Source organism: Trichechus manatus, unplaced genomic scaffold (assembly GCF_000243295.1).
Source record: "Trichechus manatus latirostris isolate Lorelei unplaced genomic scaffold, TriManLat1.0 scaffold00061, whole genome shotgun sequence".
Classification (NCBI taxonomy): Eukaryota; Metazoa; Chordata; class Mammalia; order Sirenia; family Trichechidae; genus Trichechus; species Trichechus manatus.
The window spans coordinates 12613608-12636698 of NW_004443997.1; the positions used below are offsets into that span (position 1 = coordinate 12613608).

The 23091-nt window shown below is 43.5% G+C and overlaps 1 protein-coding gene across 1 annotated transcript in view; it reads right to left on the reverse strand.

Moving 5' to 3' along the window:
- The window catches only part of RPH3A (rabphilin 3A), a 184272-nt gene extending 162856 nt beyond the window's left edge, over positions 1-21416 (reverse strand). Inside the window, exon 1 of the mRNA XM_004379062.2 lies at positions 21089-21416. The gene's annotated coding sequence lies outside the window, so the exon portion shown is untranslated. The remainder of the gene's footprint in view (positions 1-21088) is intronic.
- Between the last annotated feature and the right edge of the window lie 1675 nt (positions 21417-23091).

Below are 23091 nucleotides of genomic sequence, written 5' to 3' on the forward strand. Positions count from 1 at the left end.
TCCCTCCTAATAACATGTCCAGAGTATATGAAATGAAGTCTCACTATCCTCACTTCTAAGCAGCATTCTAGCTGTACTTCTTCCAAGACAGATTTGTTCGTTCTTCTGGCAGCCTGTGGTATATTCAATATTCTTCGCCAACACTATAATTCGAATGCACCAGTTCTTCATTCTTCCTTATTCATTGTACAGCTTTTGCATGCATGAGGTGATTAAAAATACCATGGCTTGGGTCAGGTGCACCTTAGTCCGCAAAGTGACATCTTTGCTTTTCACCACTTTAAAGTGGTCTTTTGCAGCAGATTTGCCCAATGCAATACGTCATTTGATTTCTTGACTGCTGCTTCCATTGTGTTGATTGCAGATCCAAGTAAAAGGAAATCCTTGACAATTTCAGTATTTTCTCAAATGATGCATATATTTTGTACTTGAGCATTTTTTAGTATGTATTGGGGGATGGATAAAATAATTGTCACTATCTGAATGCCTAAGAGGCATTGAATTTTTAGAAAGACAGTGATGGAAACTTACACATGCATTCATTGGCATTTCTTTCTTTAACTCTCTCTCTCACACACACACACACACACACACAGACACGCACTTTCTCTCTCTCTATCTCTCTCCATAAAATGAAAGGAATCATAGAACACAGAACTTTTCTCCTCATAAAGTGAAAAACACTTCATTATTTCCCTACCCTCAATACTTAGCAACTCAAAACACAACCGGAGCTCTTACGGAGGATTAATGACAGGCCAGGATCCACTCTGGAACACTGCTTAACTATTTTCTTGTAGGAAATTGCAAAGAATTCCATGGCAGTGCAGTGCAAGCCCTTCCTGTTCAGCATATCCCCGGAGGGTTGTAGCAGCTACAGACCTGGCAGACTGGAGTCATTCAAGACCCCAGTGTGGCCAGGAAAAGTGTCCCTACGACAACCACTGGCCTCATTTCCTGCTGTGCTCTTCCCTCGGTGCTGGAAACCCTTTTCTCAGCTCTCCTTTCCTTCTTTGGTGGCATGTGGAAGGGAATGGCCAGTGGATAGTCAGATACAGCTCCCACCTGGATAGGCCTGTGGCAGACCGCCATATGTGAAGGGCTGTGCCAGGTATACTCACAGGTTGCCCACCCACAATGCTCAGGCTGATATTACCCCTGCCGTAAGAGATAAAATGGCACAATATTTGGGTTTGCTTGAAAACACCTCAGCAAAAATAAAGCAAGAAATAAGGGAAAGGTGAAGCAATTGTGGTCAAATGCTGGTAATAGTTAAGTTTAGGTAAGTGTGTGGGGGTTCTATATATATACTATTCTTTTCTGCTTTTTGGTTGGTTTACAGTTGTCAGTGCATCTAAGTAGCTCAGATTTGACCACAAGTCCATCCCTGAGCCGGCTGTTGAGGAGAGAGCAACACAAACCTCCGACTGGCCACACCTGAGCCAAGGAGGCAGCCAATGTCACCGGAAGCATCACCAGGAGGAAAATCAAGGTGCTGCTGCTGAAGGAAAGGTGAAGGGATGCTGGGGACAAAAACAAGTGTCTAGCACTTCTCGCCTCAACCAACCGTGGCAGTGACCTTGAGGAAGCTGTTGGGGCCTCTTTATCACTCAGCTTCACAAAAGCATCTTTCCTTTCTCCCTTCTTCTCTCTCCATCATTTGTCTAAGAAGTCAGAAAAGTGGTACAATGAGGCCATGGAAAGAGTGCCCTCTTGAAAGCAGAAGATGCATTTATTCATCAAATAAAGATGTTTATTGCTCACGTGTTACATGCCAGCCACTGCGCTGGGGACACACTGGGGACACGGCGGTGAACAACGTAACAACAAAAACCCAAAATCAAAAAGATCCTCTTACTTACAGCTTGGTTACTCTGAAGAAGCATTTAATATCTCTGAGCCTCAGCTTTCTCACCTGTAGATGGGAACAGCAATATGTGTGTGTGTGTGTGTATCTCAGAGTTGTCAGAGAAAATAAGAAAGGTAAGATATATGAAAGAATTCAACAAATTGTAAAGTTATCATTATTTCTCCTTCTCTGTTTCTCCCTCCTCCATCTTGATTGTTAAGATCCTTCTTTTGGTGTCTAATGCATGCTTCTCCTTAATATTTGTATCAGTGAGGTTAGCTTTAGCTGCATATTAACAGATGACCAAAATAATCAGGGCTCAAACAAGACAGTCAGGTAATATAGCTCTTATGTAAAATAAATCCAGAGGTAGAGAGTCCAGGACTATTGTGGCAGTCCTACAAAATCAACAACAACACAGGCTCCCTCTATCTTTCTTCTCTGCCACCCTTAGCATGTGACTTTCATTCTCAAGGTTGCTTCATGGTCACAAAATGGCTGCTGGAGCCCCATCCATAATATCCACATCCCAGGCGGGAACAACTGAAGAAAAGGAAATGTCCAAAGGGCTCCTGTCTCCCATTTGGCTCATCCTCCTTTAAAGAATTTTCCTGAAAGCACCACCCAACACTTTCACTTACATTTCACTGGCCATTCCTATCCACAAGGGAAGTTAAGAAGTATAATTTTTTAGCTGAGTGTATTGCTGCCCGAACAATATAGGTATCTATTTCTGATTAAGAAGTGAAGAATGGATATGGATATTAGATAATAAGCAGAGTATTCCACAGAAGGTACAAATGCCAGACATCGTATTTTCAACTTTATTAAACCACTTACTTATATATAGTCTTTATATAGTCTGAATTCTTCATCCCTGAGCTAGAATTTCTTTTTGTTCCATGCACATTTGGTCCCACTGAGGACCAGCAGCACCATCTCTGGAGAGCTATGCGCCCCCTTCTATAGGAGATGGTTCTAGTAACCAATTCTCATGTCTTCTTCGAGTGAGGGACAACAGGAGGTAGGGGAGCTTGCCATAGAAAATCCAAGCGTAATGAGCAAAAATTCTCTACATCAGCCTCAAATTCATTTCTAGGGCAAGGAGTCTTCTGGTCTATAAACAAAGGAAAGGGCAACTGGAAGAGTTCTCTGGGTTTTCCATCCCTGACGTTCTACAGCTACTTTGTCAAGTCTGTTTGTGAGATCATCACACATGTGGATAGATTTTATTTCAAAAGAGTCTGGAAAAAAGAGAGATTCACCACTGTTTTTAAAACTCCATTTCAATTCTACTTAATAAGGGCTTTTTTTTTCTTTTGTTAATGGAACTTGGAAATGCATGAGAATTGGAGACAAACTCCTGGATGAAATGTAGTAAAAGCGCCACTTCCCAGCTGCCGTTACCATCTTCATTTCACTGGGTCACATGTAACTTGGGATTACGACATCTAATATGGCCATATCGCGAAAGCAATTACTGTTGCTGTGGCTGGGTTCCATAGCTATGCATTACTGAGATTAGCAGCTCTTGCCAACGAGTTGAAATATCTAAATAAGGTAGACCACTGCTAGAAAAAAAATTCATTATCTGATTTTATTATTCATTTATACTGCAAAAGCTATTCAAGCACAGCAGGCTACTTTAATTTTTTATAAAAGGATATTATTTTGCTTACAATTGTTACCCAACAAATTTAAAATATTTAACTATAACAAATACATTAATGTCTTCTAATATCTTCCTTGGAGTCTAGTACAGTCTCAATCTGCTCTCCCATCTGTTTCCCTCTCTGAAATATTGCTATCCTGAGTGACAGCTGTTGTTTATTTTCCTGTTGATCAATTTGAAGTTTAACACTCTCTCTATTCCAAGGGTCACATCCTTTAAGATCATCCACTGTGACCCAAGTAGGCACATTAGGAGACTCAGAGACTCCTTCCTTCAGGGCATCCAAGTTCCAGTAAGAGCAATGAGGCAGTAATTTTCATGGTGGTTAATGGCAAAACTAGATGCCTAGTTCATATCCACACCCTGCAGAGTTTATTCTACTATTCCGAGCTTTTGTTTTCAGCTACAATTTCTTAAGCCCTTGCTTCATGCCAGAAACTATGCCAAGTGGTTTATGTGCATTATTTTATTTTATCTTCACAACAACCCCAAAGTGTGGGTACCATTCTTAAACTCATTTGACAGATGGGTGAAAAACCAAAAGCCATTTGCTCAAGTCATAATCAGAAAATGGTGGAGCAGGGGTTCAAATCCAGGTCTATGCAACTCCATAAGCCAATTCCATACATGGTGTTAGACTGAACTATTGCTCACAACTCCTCACCCTATCCTGTTGGGTGAAAAGATGCCCTTTGCCACATAACTTTGCAGTTACTCCCACAAAAGATAGAGTGTGCTTCCCTGGCCCCTGACTTTGGGAGTGGCCATGTGACTAGCTTTGGCAATAGGATATACAGATATGACACAAGCATTGGCCTGAAAATGTGCTTGAGCAGTTGGGCTTGCCCCCTTGAAATTTTGCCATTGCCAAGGAAAGAACACTGGCCTGCCAGTCCCAGGAGAAAGATGAGAGATGTGAAACAGAGCTACCCCAGCCAACCTGCAAACTTGTGAGCAAGAACTAAATGTCGTATGCCACTGAGATTTTGAGGTTATTTGTTATACAGCCATAGCTAGCTGATACAAACACAAAAGTTTACTGTCTTTTGAGTATCAGAGATCTTCACTGCAACTGGGAGGGAAATCATCCTGTTCTTTTAATTCAGCATTAACCACTAAGAAGCTATACAGCCACCAACATGTGGGAGACATCACCTGCCTGCCACAATCTGATGTCCTAAGACTTGTTGGCCGCGTGTCATTCATCATTATGTTCAGATGCTTTGTAGCTCACATGAAACCTTTGAGTCTGAGATTGAACTCTGCAGAATTTAATCACTTCATCCAGAAATCCCCGAAGACACACACACACACACACACACACACACACACACACACACACACACCCCTACATGCACAGCTCTCCCCTCTTCAATCAAGGAGATAGTTGTCAACCTTAAACTTCAACCTGTTTCTCTGCCACTGAAAAAAGATTCAAGAAACCACTTGAGTGCAGAATAAGCCTGAAATATATTGTGAGGACAGTAATTCTGACATTTCCTTTCTTCAGAGAGTCTTTTGGTGCAATGAGGATAAGGTAGAAGAGGAAAAAGCTCCAGGCTCTAGGGGAAGTTGCTTCAGGGCAGAAAGCAGATGCTACATAAGAGGAAAACTAATGGAGACAGAAAGAAAAACAAGGTAGTGATCAGATTCAGCAAACAGGATGCTAAAACATTCTCAGTTTATTGGTGCCAGGGAAGTGCTCAATTCAAGTTATACAGGAGTTGAAGCTGCTGTTTCACATGAAGTTTTGGAGCAATTTCTACCATGGTTTCTATCAGCAGGACAAGATAGGCAATCCCTTGGTACACAGATTGGTCAGCTGCTCCCATCTTCCCTATTTTAACATCCTACCAGTCATAATGAATCAATCAAGGGCCCCTAATTTACTGCATGCCATCCTTGCATGCAGACCATCCGGTCCCAAAGAGTACTTCATTCATTCCACAAACCTTTATTGAGTGTCTGCCACATGCTGGAGCTACTATGGCAAACCAGACAGATATGAACAAGACAGACGTGGTCTCTGCCCTCGTGGAGTTTCCTGTCTAGTGCGGGAGACAATTAGACAAGTTACCATACAGTGTGATGCATGCTATTATCAGGGAATAAATGGCACTCTAGAAGCAAGAAGGAAGTGTCAGTCTGGATTCTTACAGAGCAGACCATGAAATATTTATTTAGGGAGTGATCCCAGGAAATACTAGCAGAAAAACGGGGAAATGAGGCAGAAAAGGGAAGGCAGCCAATAAAGGGGCCATTATCAAACCACCCACCAGAAATTAATCCTGTCAGAGAACTCGAGAAGCCAGCGCAGAACACACCTCAGAGCTTTCCTATCTAAGGGGTGAGGGAGCTGGGGCATTTACACACCAACTCCCCACATTCATTAGGTGAGGGTTGCTCTCAAAGGGCTTTAATTCTTCAGCACTAGTCTGCTGCAGGGACAGAAAGGTGAGCTCTGGTGGTCAGAAAGAGGCCTCAGGCAAAGAAATGAAGGACTTGGCAGTTGGAAGTTGGGCTAGTGTGTGCTGAGGTGGTAATGGTGAGGGATTATGGGTGGGGAGCCAGCAGCATATGCTACAGGGGGAAACAGGCCAGGCTTGAGGGTTCAGGGGAGGTAATGTCTAAGTAAGGCTTAAATAATGAGCAGGAGTTAGCCCAAGAGAAGAGGAAATATGAAGAAAAGAAAGTTTCAGAAAGAACAAACAATTGTGCACAAAGGCCCAAAGGTGCAAAAGAGCATGGAGACCTTGAAGGCTAAAGGAGATCAGTGTGGTTGGGGTGGAGGCAAGAAGGGAGATAATGGGGAGATAAGGCTAGATTCGAAAGCAGAGACCAGGTTATGAATGGCCGTTGAGGTATATTGATAATATAAATTATAAGAGTCACTGCTTACTCTGTTCTAAGTGCTATATATATATACTATTTAATGTAATCCCCACAGCAACTATTGTACCTATGAGATAGGTACAATTAATACCCCCATTGTATATCAGAAGGAACCGAGGCACAGAGAAGTTAAGTTACTTTCCCAAAGTCACACAGCAAGAAAGTGGCAGATATGGAACTCAAACCCAGCCACACAAAGCTTTTAAGTAGTGGGGGAGATGGCAATGTGCTCACACGGCTACCATGTGGAGAATGGACCAGAGAAGGACAAAATTGGAGGCAGGTTTGAGAAAATCAGGGTAGTCACATGGACTCTGGAAGAAATGGTGTTGAGAAATCACCCCTAGGTTCTTTGATTCATAGCGATGTCCAACCAAAGACTTGAGGCTGAGGATTGCTCAAGTACATTGGTTTCTCTGAAAGGACTCAATATTAATGCATCCAGGGTCTTATTCTTACCCATCTTCCTATTCTATGCCCACAAAGAAGAAAAGGTTTACAATCCTCAGGAATCCCAATGACAGCATATCTTCCTCCACTGGTCTGACCACTCTGTTCTTAGAAAAGTCCTTTGTGCCTACACAGTCATCCCTTAGTTACTACATAATGTTACCCAAAACCAGATCATAGGTTTAATCCTCCCGAAAGATTGGATTATTTCACTGTAATCCAAAGACTCCAACCAGCCTATCCCAGTCATCTAAACAGGAAATGCCCTACACTGGTCACAGGGAAGACTAGATATGAGAGAGGGGATACAGCAGGGCTTGTTAACTTCTATTGACATTTAGGGATGGTAATTCTTTATTGTGGGGAGAGGTCCTGTGCCTTGTAGGATATTTACCAGCATCCCTCTACCCACTAGATGCCAGTAGCACCACCACTCCGAGTTGTGACAACCAAAAATGACATTGCCAAATGACCCCTGGGGAACAAAATTGCCTCTAGTTGAGAACCACTGCAATAGAACATTACAAATTTGTCTCCAATCTTGGAAAACAATCTCCAAGATGAAGCCTTACTAACATCAAGGCAGAACCATAAATTCTCTGCAAAGAATGAAACCAAACATCTTTGGAAGATTCTTATTTCAAGGAGAGCAAATACACAGTACAGACAGATCTGCAAATTACTGGCTTATGCCCATGACAGATATCACCAATCAATTACTGCCTGTCATGGATTGAATTGTGCCCCCCAAAATATGTGTCAACTTGGTTAGGCCATAATTCCCAGTATTATATGGTTGTCCTCCATTTTGTGATTGTAATTTTATGTTAAAGAGGATTAGGGTGAGATCATAACACCCTTACCAAGGTCACATCCCTGATCCAATGTAAAGGGAGTTTCCCTGGAGTGTGGCCTGCACCAGCTTTTATCTTGCAAGAGATAAAAGGAAACGGAAGCAAGCAGAGCTGGGGACCTCATATCACCAAGAAAGCAGTGCCGGGAGCAGAGCACATCCTTTGGACCCAGAGTTCCTGCATGGAGAAGCTCCCAGACCAAGGGAAGACTAATGACAAGGACCTTCCTCCAGAGCCAACAGAGAAAGCCTTCCCCTGGAGCTGACACCCTGAATTTGGACTTCTAGGCTACTAGACTCTGAGAGAATAAACTTCTGTTTGTTGAAGCCATCCACTTGTGGTATTTCTGTTACAGCAGCACTAGATGACTAAGACACTGCCCTCCTTCCTTCTAAGCCTGAGTAAGACCTCTATCTTTCTCTACGTGGCACTGCAGGCAGCCATTACCAATCAACTGAAGTTGGTACATGACAATCGCCTGTTCTATTCTATTGCTCTCTTTGCCATCCCTGCATTGAAGTACATTGTTAGAGAAAGGTCTCCATCTTCTTCCTGCTCCAACACAGCTAATAGATGCAACCTACATCCCTCAGCAATGCACAATGGCAGTAGTTCTTTAGTTCTGAACTGAGGCAGGAGGCACACACCCTCCTATGAAAAGGTATCAGAATTCCAGGGAGAGAGGGTATGTGTGCATGTGTAATGGAACGTCTTCCTCATCTAATTCTGATAGCCCTGATCCTATCCCCTTTCCCACTGGGAATCACTGCTATGAACTGTACACACAGTTTCTTAAGAAGAAAAATGTCTTTCCTTCTTTACATTTGTCCTTTAAGAAAACATGAGAATGTTGCTTATTCATGGAGGCCTTAGTACATTCAATTTTCTTTAATAATCCAAATATGGATTTAAATAGTTTTTAAGACAAAGCAATCTGAGTCATGACTGTTTAGTTTGAATAGGTCCACATACACTACTGCGGGCTAATTGAAGGCAGATCTCTCTCCAGCTCTGGGCTAGAATTAAGTTCTTTCTCACAGCATTCCTTCCTCAGAAAAGCTAAGAGTTGCATTAGGCAGGCACAGATATGAGGGAAAAAATATCCCCTTTCCCGTTACTTGAATGGGTAGCAGAGAGGGAAGGGCTCTACTTTGTGGTGAGAATCTAAGCTGGTGCACAATTATGTAAAATTAATTTTGCTTGAAGGAGAAAGGTCATGTTTCAAAGCAGGGCCAAAATGTCTTCCAAACAGATAATACAGCACATTTACTAGAAGGACTAAAAACAAAACAAAACAAAAACCTGAAACTGTCAAGGGCTAGTGAGGATATGGAGCAACTGGAACTCTCATACATTACTAGAAGAAATGCAAAATGGTACAGATACCCTGAAAAACAGTTTGGCAATTACTTATAAAGTAAAACATACATTTACCATTCAACCCAGCAATCCCACTCCTAGGTATTTACCCAAATGAAATGAAAACCTGTGTTCACAAAAAAACCTGTACATGAATGTTTTTTAGCAGCTTTATTCATAACTGCCCCAAACTGGAAACAAACAAAATGTCCCTCAACTGGAAAATTGCTAAACAAACTGTGGCACATCGATACAGTGGAATACCACTGAACAATAAAAAAGAATGAACTACATAACTGTAAACATCTCATAGGATTGGTTTCCTGGGTTTGAATGAGTAAGACCATAGTCTCATGGGATGTCTCAGTCAATTGACATAATATAGTTCATAAAGTTATGTTTTACTTCCTAGTTTGGTGAGCAGTGTTTGGGGTCTTAAAAGCTTGCGAGAAGCTATCTAAGATACATCTATTGGTCTCTGCTCATCCAGAGCAAAAGAGAAAGAAGGAAACCAAAGACTTAAAAAGATACTAATACACATGACAAATAGTCTACATGAACCACAGCCTCCTCTACCCTGAGACGAGAAGAACTAGGTGGTGCCCAGCTACCACTACCAGCAGATCTGATGAGGGCCACAATAGATGGATTCTGATAGAAGGGGAGAAAAATGTGGAACAGAATCTCAAATTTCTTAGAAAAAAAGACCTACTGGACTGGTTGAGACTGTAGGACTACCCAAGCCTACTGCCCTGAGATACTCTTCAAACCTTCAACGGAAACTAACTCCTGAGGTCACCTTGTAACTAAATAACCAAGTGGCTCAAAAAAATAATGAATATCACCCATAAGTATTGTGCTCCTTTAAAAAAATCACCTCTATGATACCAAATGGTCAACAATTACTTTAAAACAAAGATAAGAATGTAAGGGGGCAGGGAAACTGGGTTAATGGAAACAGAACCACCAGAACGGAAACAATGAGAATGGTCCCACATTGTGAAGAATAAAACCAATGTCACTGAACAACTTGTGTAGATACTGTTCAATGGGAACCTAATCTGCTGTATAAACCTTCACTGAAAACACAATAAAATATTATTTAAAAAAAAAAAGAATGCACTACTGATATGAGCAACAACAGGTATGAATCGCAAATGCATTATGCTAAATGAAAGAAGCTAGATTCAGCAGCAGTAAGTGCCTTGATAAAAATTTAAAAAATGTGATATGACAGATAGAGAGGGCCTTGAGGGCTTGGGACTAATCTATATGGAATGGTCAGGAAAGGCTCCCAGAGAAGGTAACATTTAAGGTAGACCTGAATGATGAGAAGGAGCTAGGCATGTGAAGATCTGGGAAAAGGGTTTCTAGGTAGAAGGACCAGCCACTGCAAAGGCCCTAAGGCAGGAGCAAACCTGACAAGCTTTAAATTGAGAACTAACGCCAGTCTGGTAAAAGGGGGAGGGAGAGAGAGTAATTCAGAAAACATTCATTAATAGTATAAACACTAAGAATTGTTGAGTAGAGGGAAATCAGTGAGGATTAGATTCTTCAGAAGAGACTTCCTGGAGGAGGTGGGATTTAAGCTGGATACAGCAGGAGGAGGATGTGAATCAGCAGGAAGTAATTTTAGAAAAGGAGAAAGAAATGTGAGCAAAGTATAGAAGCAAAAATGGACCTGCTATATTTTAAATGGATATGTGGACAGCAGATATATGGCATACAATCCATTACTTTCACTTCCTTACCCATGGCAGACATTACTAACCAACCACAGCACTTTTCCTGTAGAGTTGAGTGTGGCTTCAAATCCTCACCCATCCATCACTTACAACTAATCCAAGTAGCATATAAGACAAAACCTTTCAGTCATCCCTGAGTTACCTTAAAGATGGTCTTATTGTCCAAGAAAAGGTAGAAGGAGAAAGTCCCATACTTTAAAATAATGTAATTGGACTTTTATATTTCTTACAAGAAATTCAGTCAAAAGCGTCTTATTTAGCCACATGCAAACGCAGATCCTTCTGAAGCCCTGCACAGCACAGAGACCTACAGCCAACACTAAGGCAAGACTTTGCCCTTTCTGTTCTCTTGTTGGCCTGTGATGGTGATGCTTCTGCAAGCTGAATTTGTCTGATGAGTGTCAACCTCGGCTCCTACTCGGCAAGTCCTTCTCCATAACCCTAGTGGGTTCTCACATCTCCCTGTGTGCAACAGCTCTCACCTGCTCTAAATTGTTTTCTTTGACATTTAAGGCCTCGTCTCAGGATGCACTGCCGTGCCTGAGAGATCCAATTTCCAGGCACATGCATGCTCCTGAATTACAGCTGCCCTCAGGGGTCCAAAGTGCCAAGGCTGTTCGGGCCCTGTCTAGCCATCTGGGCCCCTTGGGAGCGGGCACACTTGGACAGGACCTTAATGTTAATGATACTGGCTGGGCACTTACTCGGGGGCAGAACCTGTGCCAAGTGCTCAACATACCAGCCTCTCTCAATCTTCATATTAACCCCATGAGGGAGACACTCTTATTATCCCCATTTTACAGATGAGAAAACTGAGGCACACAGGAAGGTTAGGCAACTTGCCCACAGTCACTTAAAAATGCCAGGGATTCAAACCAGGTCTCAGCAACTGAACCCAGCTGTCCTGCCTCACTAGCTGGATTCTTCTCTTTTTTCTCATCTACATCCTCCTACCCCATCCTATTAAAAAGAAAAAAGAAAGTTGCTATCTAGTTAACTCTGACTCATGGTGACCCCATGTGGGTCAGAGTAGAACTGTGTTCCACAGGTTTTCAATGGCTGACTTTCAGAAGCAGATCACCAGGCCTTTCTTCTGAGGTACCTCTGGGTCGACTTGAACCTCCAACTTTCTGGTAGCTGTCAAGTGCATTAACCGTTTTCATGACCCAGGGACTCCACCCTATAATGGCTTAATTCAAAACAAAGGACAAAATTGATTTTCACTCTGAGCTATCTTGTATGTTCACTTGAGTTCTTTCAAATTGGGTGCCTCTCTCCTTTAATTTATTCATGCAACAAATATTTGTTGAACGTCTACCACATGCCAGGCACTGCCAGTTGGCAGGACTCTTTTCTGACTTTTTACCAGCAAATTATTTTCCTGCAAAAACATGACTCCCAAAATGGTGATGTGGCTCCACTGTTTTTGTTAGTCTGCATTTTTTTTCTGCAAAACTTACGGAATCTTTTTCAATACAAATATTTTTTCCTGGGTTGATAATTGTAAAAAAAAAAAAAAAGAAAGAAAGAAATATGCTTCCTTTCCATGCACTGTTGATTTTACTGCAAATCCTTTCAGCTACTTGATTTTTGAAAATAACATGAAACTAGAGCTACACAGATCAACGTGAATGAATCTCAACCATGATGTTGGGTGAGAAAAGCTGGTGGCTGCAGAAGGATGGGTGTACTTTGATATCATTTAAATAATGTGCAAAACAATACAATATGTTTTTGTTTTGGGATACATACACAAAAAAATCAAAATACATGGATGGGAATTATACGCACTGACTCAAGGAGGTGAGTTACTTCTGGTGGCAGAATGAGGGGCATGTGATTGGGGAGGGACTCCAATTGTTTTGGAAGTCTATTATTTCTTAAGCTGGAAGGTGAGTACTCAGGGGTCCGTTATACTATTCTTTACACCGTTTTTTGTATACGTGAATATTTTATACATTTATAATAATATAAAAATAGACACCTGGATAAACTAGGTGGTTTCTATTAGGCTGGACCATAGGAAATTGCTGCCATTTAACCATTTTTTATCTAAATGGGGGCAATTTCATATGTTCATTCACAGAATACAGAGCTACAATTCACCCAAATCAATTCATCCAAAATCAGCCTTTCTAATAAATCTCAGTTATGCATAATTAAGAACTGACAAAGGTACTCTGGGTTGATTGAGTATGTACGTGTATATGTGTGTGCGTGTGTTTCTCGACCTCTAATTAACCTCAGGTTTCAGGGGACATAACTAAAACTAACCTAGGAGCTCAGATGGGCAGTGTATGGGAAACGAGAAATTGCAGTAAAAAGTGGACGCATAGAGCATTTGCCCAGCCACCATGTAGATTATCACTCATCTGGCCAGCACTGGGCAACAGAGCCCACATAGCGAGGTGCCTAGACTAAATGTCATTTCTCATTTCCCAACAACCTGAAGTCCAGTGAGACAAATTCACGGCCATTAAAACCATGAGAGGATCTTTATTAGAAGTATAAAACAGACCACTCATTTTTAAGGTGCTTGAGTAGATTTCCATTATCTTATACAAAAAAAAAAAAAAAAAATCTATTTATGTCAAGTACTGGAACTCACTCCAAGAACACAGGAAGAATGAGAAAACTATATTGGATTGCTATTATTTCACCCTCTTCTCAATTCTTTTCACCTGAGAGTTGTCCCCAAAGAGACGTGCTCCTGTTCTTCTTCTCAAGACTTTGAGAGGAGAAACAAACAAGAAGAGCTTTGAGCAGAGATGAAGAGGCAGGCCTGAGATAGCAGCACAAATGATCAAAGTGAACAATTTGTATATAGGGCAATTTGGGTTTTAAAACTTGAGCAAGCATAAGAAACACACAGGGAACTTATTAGAAATGCAAATTCCTCTCTCTGCCCACGTTCTGACTCCATAGGTCCAGCCATGAGGCCCAGAACGGTGTGTTTGTAACAAGCATCCTGGGTCAGCTGAGATGAGGGCATCTGCAGACCTCACCAGGAGACAGTCATTGCAGTCGGAGGGCCTGGCCATCCTAAAACAGATCTGAATTCTCCCAAACACCATTGCTCAAAGAAAGAGTGGTGCTGCCGCCCGTCTAGAGTTCCTTCTGAACTTGAGAAAGCATTCTAATATACTGCATTTGCCAGCCTCCAGAATTGTTTTTGTTCACTTATTCACTGGACAAATATTTACTGAAAATCTATTACGTGCCAGGCGCTGTGTTAGTTACAACAAGAGATTCATGTTCAAGGTGGAAGAAAAGAAGGGAGGGAGGGAGGGCAGAAAGGAAGAGAAGAAGAGAGGGAGGGAAGGGGAGGGATGGAGAGGGAGAAGGGAAAGAAAAGAAGGGAGGGGAAGGAAGAGAAGAAAGAAGAAGGATGTTTAGTAAAGAAGGAGGAGGGAAGAAAGGTAAAAAAGAAAAAAATACAGATAAGGAGAGAGAAAAAAGGGAAGGGAAATAAAATGATTTTGAAAATCACCAGGCAGCCCACTGTGGAGGTATAGTACACAATTTATAATGACTACTTTATATATCTTTCTGTGAATATACCTGGACACTTTTTATTTTCTCTTGAGGGTAGAAGCTCCAGGTATGTTACCTGCAAGTGGAGAATATACACACTAGGGAAGATAGCTAGGCCTTTCTTCCTAATCTCAGTCTGGAAGCTCCGATGAAACCTATTCAGCATCACAGCAACCATGCAAGCCTCCACTGCCAGATCAGTGGTAGCTGTACCTGAGGTGTATTGGCCAGGAATCGAACCCATGTCTCCTGCATGGAAGGTGAGAATTCTACCACTGAACCACCACTACCCTCTCTGGTTCCTTTAGGTAGTTCTATTTCCACATGACAGTCTAGTCCCCTGGATTATTTCCTTGAAGTCACGAAGATTAAATACTCAGAAGCTCATCTACTGACAGAGCCTTAAGTACAAACAGAGCTACGCCCCAGAGCACAGATGTGCCTCTCTGTTCCCCACTATAGAAGGCACTGGCTGTCACCCAGAGAGTGTCCCTTTGGACTCATAAGCGAATGGACCTGCAACTCCACTCCTTCACTGCCCTCCACCCCTACTGGGCCTAACACAGTGCTGATTCTCCATGAACACTTGCTGACTGGATAGATCCATACATGCTCCTTTGGCATCTGACTAATGACCAGCAGCCTGCCATCTTCAAGGTCAGTTCCATTGCTGGCCCCATTTCTCCTCTTGGAGATACCGCCATCCACCTGGGCAGCCCAATGAGGTTATGTGCCTGTCTTAGTCATCTAGTGCTGCTATAACAGAAATACTACAAGTGGATGGCTTTAACAAAGAGAAGTTTATTCTCTCACAGTCCAGTAGGCTACAAGTCCAAATTCAGGGCATCAGCTCCAGGAGAGGGCTTTCTCTCTCTGTTGTCTCTGGAGGAAGGTCCTTGTGATACATCAGTCTTCCCTTGGTCTGGGAGCTTCTCTGCATAGGAACCTTAGGTCCGAAGGACACACTCTGCTCCCAGCGCTGCTTTCTTGGTAGTATAAGGTTCCCATGTGTCTCTGCTCACTTCTCTCTTTTATATGTCAAAAGAGATTAGCTTAAGACACTATCTAATCTTGTAGACCTCATCAGTGTAACTGCCGCTAATCCATCTTATTACATCATAGTGATAGAGTTTACAACACATAAGGAAATCACATCAGATTACAAAATGGCACACAATCATACAATATTGGGAATCATGACCCAGCCAAGCTGATACACATATTTTTGGGGGACACAATTCAATACATAACAGTGCCCCTGGAAGACGGCACTATTAACATCTTGACTATACCTGGGAGAGAGGAATAAAGTTAGGGCTGTCTGCACTTCTTCTTGAATATATAAAATCTCTCTCTGTTATGCAAGTGTCCCCAAAGACCTGGTTACATTCTGGGCTTTCAAATACCCAATCATGTAACCAAGGTGAATAGTGCAATTGCCACAATTTATTATGTGCCAACTACGTGCCAGGCACAGAGCTAAGCAATATATATAAGTCCTCATTTATCCTGACAACCACTCTATTAGTGGTTAAAACCACTGGCTTGAAGTCAGACAGATCTGGGTTTAAATCCTAGATCTGCAGCCTATTGGGTAACCTTGCACAAGTGACTGAGATCTCCGCAGGCCTAGTTCCTCACCTGTGAAGTAAAGGGGAAAACATCTATCTAAAAGGGTTGCTGTGAGGAGTCAATGGCAGAATGGATCTAAATCAATTGTTACAGTCACCCTTTAGGTAACTGTATCGATGATGGTACTTGAGGAGGGGAGAAGGAAGGTAAATCAGTTCAGAGAGGCTGATTAATGTACCTGAAGTCACACAGTTAATCAGTGGAGGTGGTGGATTCAAAGCCAGGTTGAGCTCTTTTTCAAATGCTTTTTAGCAGCAGAATACTCTCTTCAAACAATTCATGACCCTAAGCATTTGCGTCCCACCTTCTGTACAGCCCAACTCAGAGGAAGCTCAAAGGAATCCACAGGGTGCCGCAGAATACTATTTGAGAACTCCTCCCCATGCCACCGCCTCCTGGGAATGCAAAGCCCCTAAGAGCATCAACAACCTAGGATGTCGCTCGTGGGCATCCTCCAGCTTCTCGGGAGAAACCAGCTGCTGCAGCTTCTCTAAGTGAGGACGCATGTCTGCCTACAAGTTTGCCCTCCATAAATTCTGTGCTCCCTGAAGGCCTCTAAACTTGTGCATGAGCAAGCTTAGGTCCAGCTCTGCTCAAATCTCAGAGGAGGGGGCATCATCCAGCCTACAAACCCTGATTTCTCCTTCCATGAAATCGAATGCTTCAAAGTTACTTTTGGAAATTTTCTTTCACTAAAAATAAAAAGTAAACCAAGAAGCTAGCAAGGTTCCATGGCCCCAGCCTTCCACTCCAACTTCATCTCAGTCCCTCTGCTCCACTATATACAATCTTTCTTTTCCCCACACAAGCCAAACTCCTCCTCATCTGAGGCCCTGCCCACCTCTTCTCCATATGAAAGTTGTTGTGTGCCGTGGAGTTGATTCCGACTCATAGGGACTCTACAGGCAAGAGTAGAGCTGCCCCATAGGGTTTCCTAGCTATAATCTTTACAGGAGCAGATCACCAGGTCTTTTCTCCCATGGAGCAACTAATGGGTTTGAACCACCAATCTTTCAGTCAACATTCGAGCACTTAACCATTGTACCGCCAGGGCTCCTTCCATGTGGAAGGGATAGGTATTATTACTTGGGGCTACTCAGCTCTCCTCACTCTGGCTTAAGTTGGCCAGATTTATTTCCTGTTGCTTGCAAACAAGAATCCTGAGTGAGATACTCCGGAACACTCATCCACTGTCTTCACCTAGCTAAATTTCTACTTGTCATTCAAGGTTCAGTGTAAATGCCACTTCCTAAAGAGGCAGTGGTGATTCAGTGGTAGAACTCTTGCCTTCCATGCAGAAGACCCAGGCCTGATTCCCAGCTAATGCTCCTCATGCACAGCCACCACCCAGGGACAGATCTAAACAGGTGAAATTGTAAGTAAGCACAAGTAAGCCCATGGGTGCCTTGCTTACCAGTTAATTCACCCCTGCCACCACCCGTCTGGTCTGTGCGTGGAGGCCTGTGTGTTGCTATGATGCTCAACAGGTTTCAGCAGAGCTTTCAGAGTAAGATGGACTAGGAAGAAAGACCTGGCCATCTACTTCTGAAAATCAGCCAATGAAAACCCTGTGGATCACAATGGTCTGATCCACAACTGATGGCGGTGATGGCGCAGGACAGGGGAGCATTTCCTTCCACTGTGCGTGGGGTCACCGTGAATCAGGGGCTGACTCAATGGCAGCTAACAACAAGCTCTCCTCACTGGACTAGGATCAGTCCCCAACTTGAGCAGGTTTTCCCCAGAAGCAGGCACCAACATTAGGATATAAGCACAAGTAGTTTATTTGGGAGGTGATCCCAGCAAGCATTAGTAGGCACCTGGCGCTGTGAGAATCTTCATGTGGCTTCCGTCGAGAAAGTGGAAACGAATACAAGCACAGCCTAACACTGAAACCAAGCCAGCTCAACTGCATCCAACAGCAACTTCTGTCCTCCAAACTCTTCCAGACATGCAGTCAGCTTCGTTGGTATTCAGGTGGTGGCCGTGCTTGTGAAAGCATCTAGCATCTGTCCCAAGTGGAGTCCCCTAACTCCTTCCCCTTTGCTCTTAATCCCAGAAATGGGGGAGGGGAGAGCGCATTTCTGATTAACAGCACACAGTACATTTTGCTGCAGCTGATGTACTCATAGCCCAAATTAGTTGAAATCATAATTGCAGGAATTCAGACCCTGATGCAAGTTTCTGGGTGGACACTGTCGAAATAGGAAATGTGAAGATAAGCCCTTGCTTCCAGTAGCCACTGACAATCCTCGGCATTCCTTGGCGTGAAGACACATCACTCCACTCTCTGCCTCTGCCTTCACATGGCCTTCCCCTCTGTGTCTGTGTCTCAAATATCCTCCCTGCTTTCTCTTATAAGGACACCAGTCATTGGATTGAAGGCCCACCCTAATCTTTTTCTATGGATTAAACCCATTGCCATCAAGTCGATTCTAACTCATAGTGATCCTATAGGACAGAGTAGAACTCCCCCATAGGGTTTCCAAGGCTGTAATCTTTTTCTTTTTTTTTAATTGTACTTTAGATGAAGATTTACAGAACAAACTAGTTCTCATTCAACAGTGAGTTCACATATTGGTTTTATGACAACAACCTCATGACATGTCAGCACTCTCCCTTCTCCACCTCGGGTTCACTATTACCAGCTTTCCTGCCCCCTCCTGCCTTCTAGTTCTTGTCTCTGGGCTCTTGTGCCCCTTTAGTCTCGTTCTGTTTTACAGGCCTGTCTAATCTTTGGCTGAAGGGTGAACCTCGGGAGTGACTTCATTACTGAGCTAAAAGGGTGACCGGGGCCATACTCTTGGGGTTTCTCCAGTCTCTGTCAGGCCAGTAAGTCTGATCTTTTTTTGTGAGTTAGAATTTTGTTCTACATTTTTCTCCAGCTCTGTCCGGGACCCTCTATTGTAATCCCTGTCAGAGCAGTCAGTGGTGGTAGCTGGGCACCATCTAGTTATACTGGACTCAGTCTGGTGGAAGCCATGGTAGTTGTGGTCCATCAGTCCTTTGAACCAATCTTTCCCTTGTATCTTTAGTTTTCTTCATTCTCCCTTGCTCCCAAAGGGGTGAGACCAGTGGAGTATCTTAGATGGCCACTCACAGGCTTTTAAAACCCCAGACGCTACTCACCCAACAAAGCAGAATGTAGAACATTTTCTTTATAAACCATGTTATGCCAGTTGAGCTAGATGTTCCCCGAGACCATGGTCCCCACAGCCCTCCAAGGCTGTAATCTTTATGGAAGCAGACTGCCACATCTTTCTCCTGCAGAGTGGCTGGTGGGCTCAAACCACCAACCTTTTGGTTAGCAGCCAAGCACTTAACCACTGTACCACCAGGGCTCCCTTGTCTATGGGTTAGGATTACCCAATTTAGCAACTACAAACACAGGACATACAACAAAAATTGTGAGCCCCAATGTAAACTATGGATTTTACTTAATAATAATGTATCAATACTGGTTCCTCGACAGTAACAAACGTACCCCAGGAGAGCAAGCTGTTAATAAAGGAGAAACTCTGTGCACCAGAAGGAGGGGTTATAGGGACTCTCCGGACTTTCTGCACAGTTTTTCTGTAAACCTAAAACTGCTCTAAAAAAATTAAGTGTGAAGAAAAAAAAAAAAAGGAACACACACAGGACACCTAGTTACATTTGAATTTCTGATGAACAATGAACACATTTTTATATAAGTATGTCCCATGTAATATTTGGGACATACTTATACTAAAAAATTACTGACTGTGTATCTGAAATTCAAATGTAACTGGGAGTCCTGCATTTTATCTGACAACTCTACTGCAGATTTCATTCCCAGGCTGCGTAGAAAATTTCCGACAAATTGCTAGAAGGTGTGAGAACTCAGATCAAAGGAGGAAACAGAGATGGAGTGACTTCTGAATGTGCTAGGCATTCTGCATGCTTTTCCTCATTCAGTCGTTATACATACTTTTTTTTAAAGCCCTATGGGTTGGCATTATCTCCCATTTTACAGATGAGGAAATTGAGGCTGGGAAAGATCAAGCAGTTTGTCTTAAATCTAAAGTAATTGTCTATGAAAACTACATGGAAGGAAAGACCACTTCGAGCAAAAACAAAGAGTAAAAGGAGGGGATGCAGGAGTGTGAATGGCTTGTCCTGGGGAGACTGAGTACAGGAAAGAGGATACCTCCCCAGCCCCACCCAGAGGCCTGGCCTGACCTGAGGGCTCCCCAGAGCCCAGGACGTTGCCTGGGTCCTTCACCAGTGGACTGGTTCACCGTTCTTTCTTAGATCACTCACTCTTGTGATATGGTGCTCTCTCTCTCTCACTCTCACTCCTTCTGCATTGGTGGACTCAGGGAATGGCCTCTTAGGGAAGGCCTGCCAGCTATCTTTCTCTCTCTCTCCTTCTTCTGGGTTGGTGGACTCAGGGGCTTGCCTCTTAGGGAAGGCCAGCTATTTTACACGCTACCTCTCTCTGTCTGCCTCTCTCTTTCTCCTTCCCTCTCCCTTTCTCCCACCTCTCCCCTTCCCGTGCTTCAGCACAATCATCTTAACTTGGTGTTCAGTTGTAAGACTAGCATTTGGAGGAAAGAACAGGTCCTAGTTGGACCTTGAGATTAAGGCACTTGCCTCAAAGAGACCTGCATGGGGGTATGGGGCACTTGCCAGCAATAAACCAAATGGAACTCTGATTTCCTGTTTGCCACCGCCCCTCGTGTGCATAAAACCTCAGCCAGGAGACGAGTGGCGTGAGCCAGTCAGGACTCAGGCACCCCCTGGGTCCTCCCACCAAATTCCACCAAACTGTGAGAAACAATGCCCAACAATACTGAGCAATCGGAGATGAGGGTTACTTTGGCGAGTGAGCAGGAGTGTTGAGGAGGATGATGGCAGAGAGCCACAGAAGAACACTGCAGGCAGAGAAGAGCCACTTAAGTGTCTGAACAAGGCAGCGGCAGGGCTAAGAGGGGCTGAGATGCTAACAAAAGCTTGTTGCCCAGCCGATGAAACACTTTCAGCTTCAGGAGGAGTTTTCCAGTAAGAGTGTACGGGCTGAATGGCATACCAGTCAGGAGGGTGTTGCAGGAGTCCCAGCCTTCAATCAACAAATACTTACTGCGCGTCTTCTAATTGCTGAGGACCAGTGCAAGGCACTATTCTGATGCTGGGGATGCAGCGAAGACCAAGGCAGACATGGTCCCTGCCTTCCTGGGGCTCACATTCCAGTGGGGAGACAGACAATGAGCAATAAACAAGTAAATCAGTAAGACTATGCCAGATGGCAGTCGGTGCTCTGATGTCAGGGGGCATCATTGGAGAAGACAGTCAGAGGAGGCATTTCTGGCTTAGGTTGAGAGCTGAGAGCTCAGAAGGAACCAGCCATGCAAAGACCTGGGAGGAGAGCATTTGAGGCAGAGGAAACAGCAAATGAAAGGGAGAAAAGACAGGCTATGTGGCTGCGGCAGGGCGAGTGATGGGGAGAGGGGAAAGGTCGGAGAGGTGGGAAAGGCCGACTCATGCAGGGTCTTGCAGGTCATGGTGAGAAATGTGAATTTTATCCCAAATGCAATGGCAAGGCTTTGGATGAAGTAATGAGTGATGGCAGCAGGGAGGAAAGGTTGCAAAGGTCACTTCAAAAGTAGAGAAGTCAGGGCTTTATATCACATGGGAGGTGAAGGACACAAGAGAACTGTGAGTCAAAGTGACCCCGTGTCTTCCAGTCAGAGTGATGGCTGTGTCATCTCATACTCTGCCTCTGATGTCAAAACCAATACAAAGTCAAGGTTAATACTATCAAACGGGTCACAGAACCACTGTAGACAGTTAAGTACAAACCTGAGGTTCCTGAATAAAATGTTGATAGCAGGTTCAAAAGTTAATCCCCATACAAATATTGTATGATCCCACTTATATGAAACAGGCAAATGTATAGAGAGCAAAGCTTATTAGTGGTTACCATGGATGGGAAGAGGGGGAGAGGGGCATCATTGCTTAGGGGGCACTGAGGTTCTGTTAATGGTGGTGAAATAATTTGGAAAAGGATAGTGGTGATGGGTGCACATGATGAATGTAATCAATGTCACTAAATTGTACATGTAAAAATTGTTGAATTGGCAAATGTTTTGTTAAATATATACATATATTTTTTTTTTTACTATAATAAAAAAACTCTTAAAAGAAAAGTTGATCCCTGTACAGAATGGAGATTAGCACGTATTTTTAAACTCTGAGCAGAATCAAAAACCACACTGCTTTATCTTTTCTCAACAGGCAGACGGAAATCCTGCGTTAGACACGTGAATGGAAGTCAAATATAACGGTGTCCAAATCTCCCCTGGTCTTGTCATTACCAAACTCTGGTTGAGAGCTGAGAGCTCAGAAGGAACCAGCCATGCAAAGACCTGGGAGGAGAGCATTATTTCTGTTTTCCGATGTATTCCCGGCTTCTCACCAAAGTGAACTCTCATCTCCGACCACCCAGTATTGTTGGGCATTGTTCTTCCCGTTTGGTAGAATTTGTTTCTCATGTTTGGTGGAGTCAACCAAACAACTCCACCTCAGCCTCAGAGGCAGGGAGGAAGCACGACAATACCTGAACGGGTGCACATACTCAGAACATCAACCTAGCTTCGTGCTCTACAAAACCCACTCGATGACCAAAGGTTGTGGTTAATGGAGAGCATGGTGGCCCAGACTGAAGAAACAGTAGGGTAGAAACAAACTGTAGCAAAGAGGCTGCAGATAAAAGAGCATGCTCGAGTGTGACATGGGAACACCACTGACCTCCCCATTTCCTTCCAATTCAGATTCAGTTGGCGATTCTATCCACCCGGTGAAAGTTACATTGGGATGGAAAGTGATGTAATGTGGTATGGCTTTGGAAGGAGGCATCAACCCAAAGCCAAACCCACTGTCATCAAGTCAATTTCAACTCATAGAGACCCTATAGGACAGGGCAGAACTGCCGCGTAGCGTTTCCAACGTTGTAAATCTTTACAGAAGCAGACTGCCAGATCTTTCTCCCACAGAGTGCCCGGTGGGTTCGAGCCACCGACCTTTTGGCTAGAAACCAAGCACTTAACCACTGTGCCATCAGGGCTCCTCAAAGGAGGCACAGAG